Raw genomic sequence first — 7,426 nt, forward strand, 5'->3', positions numbered from 1 at the left:
AGAGAGATTACAGGACTGGGAATACGGAGGCCTGTGTCAGCTAGCACTGTAATCTTGAGCAAGTTATTACACCTTTCTGGGTCTCAGTTTCCTCATCTGTAAAATGGATTGGGTGATTGCCAAGGTTCTTTCTGGCTTGAATGTTCTTCATTGTTACATCATAGAAAGCACAGCATGCAGATTTTGATTAATTTTAAAACTCAGCATATATATATATATATGTAAAATATACATATGTGTGTGCATACATAAAGTGTTATAAACATAAAGTGTTACTTTGTAGGGAACTGAGTACCATCATTCAACAATTCAATCTAATAAAATTATTTAGCACCTTAGTAGTTGCAAGACTGTGCTAGATGCTGGTGATCAGTTTCCTGTTGTAAAATGAGGGGGCTGGACTTGAAAGCTTCTAAGGTCCCTTTTAGTTCTAAATCTGGGATTCTAGGGTCCAAAGACAAAAGCCAGTTTATGACCTAAAGGAATTTATATTCCTCAGGAAGAAAACAATACATTCTCAGACAAGCAGAAACTATCTATCTCTATCTATCTATCTATCTATCTATCTATCTATCTATCTATCTATCTATCTATCTATCTATCTATCTATCTTTCCATCTATCTATCTATCTATCTATCTATCTATCTATCTATCTGTCTGTCTGTCTGTCTGTCTGTCTGTCTGTCTGTCTGTCTGTCTGTCTATCTATCTATCTATCTATCTATCTTTCTATCCATCCATCCATCCATCTATCTATCTATCTATCTATCTATCTATCTATCTATCTATCTATCTATCTATCTATCTATCTATCTATCTTTCTATCCATCCATCCATCTATCTATCTATCTATCTATCTATCTATCTATCTATCTATCTATCTATCATCTATCTGTATATACACATATACATATATATACATGAATACATACACACACACATGTTACACACAAGGTATAAATGAAGGGTAATTTGAGCAGAGTCCTTAACACTAAAAGAATCAGGGAACTGGCTCTTGTAGGAGGTGGTTTTTGGACTGAGCCTTGAAGGGATCTAGGGGCACCCAGAGGAGATGATAAATAGAGAACATGTTCTAGGTTTGCAGGAAAGCATGTTCAAAGACAGACATGCACAACACGCAGCCTGCCAAGGGATTTTGGGCAGCCTGAGAAAAATGCAGAGGATGTGAAAGAAAGTAAAGACGTAATGAGTGCTTTGTCCATGACCTGCTTAAACCACCTTCCGCTACTTGGCATGTGGGTTGCCACTGTGGGCTCTCTCCTGTTTGTCATGTGGCCATGGCAACCAGGCATCGTTATACTTTTACTTGGAAAGTGAGCCACTAAAAACTTATCTGCAGCCCAAAGAAGCTCAGCCTGTATTAATTTTGGCCCCTACCTACTGCCAAGCTGTTCAGGTCTATTCAAAGATATGAATGTGGGAGGAAGGAGAAAAGAAGTATTATTAAGCACTTATTATGAGCCAGGCACTGTGCTCGGTGCTATACAAATATCTCATTTGTCTTTCATAACAACCTTGAGAGGTAAGTGTTCTTGTCATCCCCATTTTTCAGTTGAAAAAAAAACTGAGGCAAATAGAAGTTCGATGGCTTGCCCAGGAGCACATAGCTAGTAAGTATCTGAAGCTGGATTTGAACTCAGGTTGTCCTGACTTCGGTGCTCTATCCGCTGAGCCACTTAGTTAAATGTGATAGGATGTCATATTCAAGAAACGTCAACCTCACCTAGTTTGGTTGGAATTCAGAGTGCATTAGGGGAATAATATGAAATTAGTCTAGATGGTTTGGAGTTATATTGTAAAGGGCTTCATATGCCAAACCAGGGAAAAAAACATTTGTATATATGAATATATTTAAGATATTCTTATACATATATATATATATATACATATATATCTATTAAAAATGTTTGTCACTTCTTGGCTGGATAGGCACTTACAAAAGGGAAAGAAAATTATTTCATTGCCAGACCAAGTCAATGATGAATATCACTTAGGAAGTTGTGTTTATTAATTGTCTTTGACCTTCCCATGAAATATGAAGGGTCATTCTAAATGTGATGTGAATGATTAAGGAAATCAATGTATAGCATTCTATTTGCAAATAGAATATGTTTTTTCCATTTCTTTTCTGCCTCCTAACAATAAAAAAGGATATTAATGATATTTACGTTGAATGTTAAGAGATGAATGAATGGATTCTCTCCAGGAGAGAATGACCTTTCAGTTATTCAGGCATTACTTTTCAAAAACCATTCATTGGTTAGGAGTAAAATATATAGAATTACTTCCTCTCCTTACTCTGTACTGTTCTCATTACTCTTACTGTTCTCATTCTAGTCCACTGCAGCTGCCCTGGTACTTAAAGGAGGATTTTGTAGAACAACAACTGGTCAGTGATATTAAAGGCAAGAAGGCTGTATCAAGTGTGTGTCTTCTCACACAGGGAAGGCTTGGGGCTTGGGAGAGGGACACCTAGGGAAGGGGGCACTGAGTGGGAAAAAGGTGCAACTAAGGAAGGACACTACTAGGTAAGCACCAATCATCCAAATTAGGTCATTGGCCAACGTTTCCAAAGTAGGGAAGGAAAAGGCAGGGAAGGTCACAGTCAGCAATATTACTAAGGACTTAGCCAATTGTTAGGGCCTGGCAGGAACCCAAACTGGTCCTGTAGGATGCTACCCTGTGGAACTGGCAGATCCATGTTACACAACACTCTTATCACTCCTCCTAGTTTTATGGATGAGGTACTTGGCTCTGTTGCCACTCTATGAATTTGTCCAGGTCAGCAACATGAGCCGAGGGCAGCAGGGTATTTATAGAGAAGGGGTGTGATCTCACTCAGACCCTCATGATTTGTTTTCCTATCTGTGATTTGATTCTTGGTAGAGTAGGCACATACAAATGGGGAGAAAAATTATTTCATCACTAGATCGAGAGAGGCAGAGAGGAAGCAGAAATTGATTGAATCAGTCTACTACCAGGATTGGAAGATTCTAGTATGGAAGGATTCCAGGGAAGGACTACAGAAGGAAGGAAAGGACATGTCTAGAGGTTAGAGCCTTCCTCTTCTTCCCCCTCCTCCAAAAAGAGAAGTTTGTGGACTATAACACCCACTCAAATAGATACTGATTCACATGTACATTTCAATTCTTACTGACTTTTCTCTTTTTTATTTGGTGGTTTATGCCGGCATTCAAACCTATGAACATAATGATGCATTTACAGACCAGACACTGTTTTATAACTATCTTGGCAATTCTGTGAGAGAGGTTTTAAAGTGTTCCCTTTAAAAGTCTATACTACTTCTGTGAATAGGGCAGAATGAGAAATCACAAGGGAGCCTATCTTTTCAATATTGCACTGAAATACAGCAGAAACACCGAAAAGAAGCAAAACTACCAGAAATCCTCAAAAGGTAATCTTAATAATCACTAACAAGTTACTAGCTGTGTGACCCTGGGCAAGTCACTTAACCCCCATTGCCCAATCAAAAAAATAAAATAAAAAAAATAATCACTAACAAGAATGAGTAAACCAAAGAATTCCAATACTATGAATAAAATAAGCAGGACTAAAAATACTAGAGGAGAAATATACTACAGAGCTGTGCCAGAAACAAAGAATTTTCTCAAGGCATGATAATACAGCCAGGGCTAATGAAAGAATTAAGGGGGTAATGGAATTAGCCAAAGAAACCACAAAAAAGAAATAAACAAAGAACTGCTTAGAGTTGAGGGATAGGACAAGGTGATGAAACAACAGTTTAGAAATGCATGTGGAGAATTAAAAAACAGCAATGGAGTAAACGAAAAGTAGAATTATTTTACTGGAAGACAAAAGGGAAGGACAATGGAAGCAGACAAAAAACACAGAATATTACTCAAATTTTTTTTTAAAAAGAGAGATTTGGAATCTAATGAGACAAAAGTAATGGATTTGGAGAGTAAAAATTTTAAGGAACTTCTTATTCTTCATATACAGTGCTAGAACTACTGTCTCACATTGGAATTAATGAAAAATCCTGAAGGAGATAATGATATGATTTTTTCCCATTTTTCTAGTGCTATATTTCCATAATGTACCAAAGAAAATTTCCCTAGACATGGGAAAAATTACAAGTAGAATTTGGACATCCAGTTTGACGTATTTGAAAAGTGGCTGAAGATTGGAGGTCAGCAGAGAGGTTAGGGCAAGATAGGTAGATTTGAGAATTATCAGCACAGAGACAGTAATTAAATCCTTGTGATTTAATTAATTCGCTCAGTGATCAGGTCACCAAATGAAGTAGTATAGAGGGAGAAGAGAAGAGAAGAGGGCCCAGAACAGAACCTTGTGGGACACCTATGATTAGAGGGCATGATCTGGATGAGGATGAAGCAAAGGAGAATGAGGAAGAGCGGTCAGACAGGTAGGAGGAGAACCAGGAGAGAGTGATGTCCCGAAATCCTAGACAGAAGAGAGTATCAAGGAGGAGAGAGTGAGTGACATTGTCAGAGGTTATGTAGAGATCAAGGAGGATGAGGACTGAAAAAAGTTCATTGGATTTTTCGATTAAAAGATTATTGGTAACTTTGGAGGGAGAACTTTTGGTAGAATGATGAGGTTGGAAGTTGGATTGTAAGAGGTTAAGAAGAGAATGAGAGGAGAGAAAGTGGGGGCACCTATTGTAGATGATCTTTTCAAGACGTTTAATCACAAAGGGCTAAAGAGAAATATGTCAGTAGTTAGCCATGATGGAATGATCAAGTGAGGGTTTTTATAGGCTGGACATGTTTTTAAGCAGTAGGGAAGGAACCAGTAAAATAGGAAGAGATTGAAGGTAAGTGATACAGTGTTGGTGAAAGTGGGTACAATCTGTTGGAGGAGATGGGATGTAATGGCATCACCTGAACAGGTAGAGGGATTAGCTTTGGTGAAGTATAAGGCTAATTCATAAGTGAAATAGGGGTTAAGGAGAAGATGGTAGCAGAAGGGATACGAATGACATGAAATATGGAAGAAGGAAGAAGAGGGAGTTCACGGTGAATAGCCTCAATTGTTTCAGTGAAATATGAGACTAGGTTCTTAGCTGAGAGGATGGGGGTAGAGGGAGCCATAGGAAGGGGAATGAAAAAGTTTGGAAAAGCTACTATAGAGGTAGAGACAGCCAGTTGATGAGGGAGGTATAGTTGAATTGCCTAGCAGCAGCAAGGGTCCAGTTTAGGTTGTATAACATAAACTTGTAGTGGATCCAGTCTGAGTCGTTGTATGATTTTCTCCACCTTTGTTCAACAGCTTGTGTGTAAGAGTGAAGATGGTGGTTGGTGGTAGTGAGACTGTGGTTTGGCAGAGTGAAATCATTTAAATGGTAAGGGGGTCTAGGGACTCAATAGAGAAGAAGACAGTGTAGAGTTGAATTGGTTCACCAAGGGATCAAGATGAGGAAAAGAAGAGAGAGTGGCTAATGCGGTAGAGATGACCTGGAAGAGAAATGAGGACTCAAGAGATTGGAGGTCACAGTATGAACAAAGAGTTAGAGAGGAGAGAAAAATTGTCACCCATTTACCAAACTCATTGTAAAAGGAAGGGGAGTAATCTGGAGATCTGTAGACAACTGCTACCAGGATTTTCATTGGTGGTAGAGATGAACAGCACGAATAGCAAAGGAGAATAGGTTACTGAGTAATGGAGGTAGAGAGAGAACCTGGAAGAGGTGATGGGGAGCTAGGAGTATTCTAACTCCTCCACCTCAACTAGTGAGCTGAGAAGAATGAGTGAAGCAGCCAGTGTTGGAAAGGGTGGCTGGGGAAACTGACTCTACAGGGAGGAACCTAGGTTTCAATAATGGCTAGAAGATAAAAGAAGTGAGAGAATAAAAGATTTACGATAAAAGGAAGTTTGTTATTCATGGAATAGGCATTCCAGAGGAAACAGAAGCAGGAGAGGGTGTGTTTGGTTGAAACTTTGTGGTGGGAGGGTTGAGGGGGATGGGAATAAGATATAGGGTTGTAGGGGATGGTGAATGAGATTTGGATGAGGACCTACAGGGATTCAAAATCACTGGGATGTGTAAGGTATGAGCATGCTCATCACTGAGTTGAAAGCACCATTTCTCTTCCCAAAGGAGGCTGGAGGTAAGATGGAAGGCATACAATCAAATGGTTAGATGGAAGGCCCCATTTCAGTATATTTCTTACCTCTGAAAGCTGGAGATTAGGCAGGAAATGATGCAGCAGGAGATGGAAATCCTGCTCCTCAGACTTTCCTTTTTCTCTTTCCTTAAGGGAAAGGCCCAGCAGGAGATAGAAGGTCAGAGGTCAAAGAGAAAAATTTTTTTCAACAAAAAAGACCACAAATTCAATTTAACTCAGAGCCATAATTGTCAACAAGGAGACAATTCTACAACAACCAGGAAGAAAGGCAATGCATATTAAAAACACCAATTTGAGTTTCACAGCTTTTCCTACAAAAAGCAAGGTGGAAGAAGTAAGAATATAACATATGGAAAATTAGCAGTACAGCACTTATTAACCAAATAAGTCTTCTGATTTGCCAAGAGCTGGGCATTTGATTTTTGAAATTTGATTTTTTTATTTTGTGGAGGCAAATTGGGGTCAAGTGACTTGTCCAGGGTCACACAGCTAGTAAGTGTCTGAGGCTGGATTTGAACTCAAGTTCTCCTGACTCCAGGGCCAGTTCTCTATCCACTGCGTCACCTAGCTGCCCCTGGACATTTGATTTTAAAGTCAATGTTATATTTTTATTCTGAACTTAACAAACACCTAATAAATAAAAAATAAAAAAGTAGAATAGAAAGAGGATTGTACATGAAACTTTGTATCACTATTCTATAAAGCTTCCTTTTCCTTTTAAGCATATAACAAATTAAATGTATGTGTGTGTGTATATACATATATATGGTATATATATACATATATATGTATGCATGTATATATATATATGTATAAAATATATATGAGGCAATTGGGGTTAAGTGACTTGCCCAGAGTCACAGATAGTGTTATGTGTCTGAGGCTGGATTTGAACTCAAGTTCTCCTGACTCCAGGGCCAGTGCTCTATCCACTGTGTCACCTAGCTGCTCCTGGACATTTGATTTTAAAGTCAATTTTATACTTTTATTCTGAACTTAACAAACACCTAATAAATAAAAAAGTAGAATAGAAAGAGGATTGTACATGAAACTTTGTATCTCTATTCTATAAAGCTTCCTTTTCCTTTTAAGTGTATAACAAATTCAATGTGCATGTGTATTTTATGAGGCAATTGGGGTTAGGTGACTTGCCCAGAGTCACACAGCTAGCATTATGTGTCTGAAGCTGTATTTGAACTCAGGTCCTTCTGACTCAAGGGCCAGTGCTCTATCCACTGCGTCACCTAGCTGCCCCTGGACATTTGATTTTAAA

The sequence above is a fragment of the Vombatus ursinus genome, unplaced genomic scaffold (genome assembly GCF_900497805.2).
Source record: "Vombatus ursinus unplaced genomic scaffold, bare-nosed wombat genome assembly UNPS02014784.1, whole genome shotgun sequence".
Lineage (NCBI taxonomy): Eukaryota > Metazoa > Chordata > Mammalia > Diprotodontia > Vombatidae > Vombatus > Vombatus ursinus.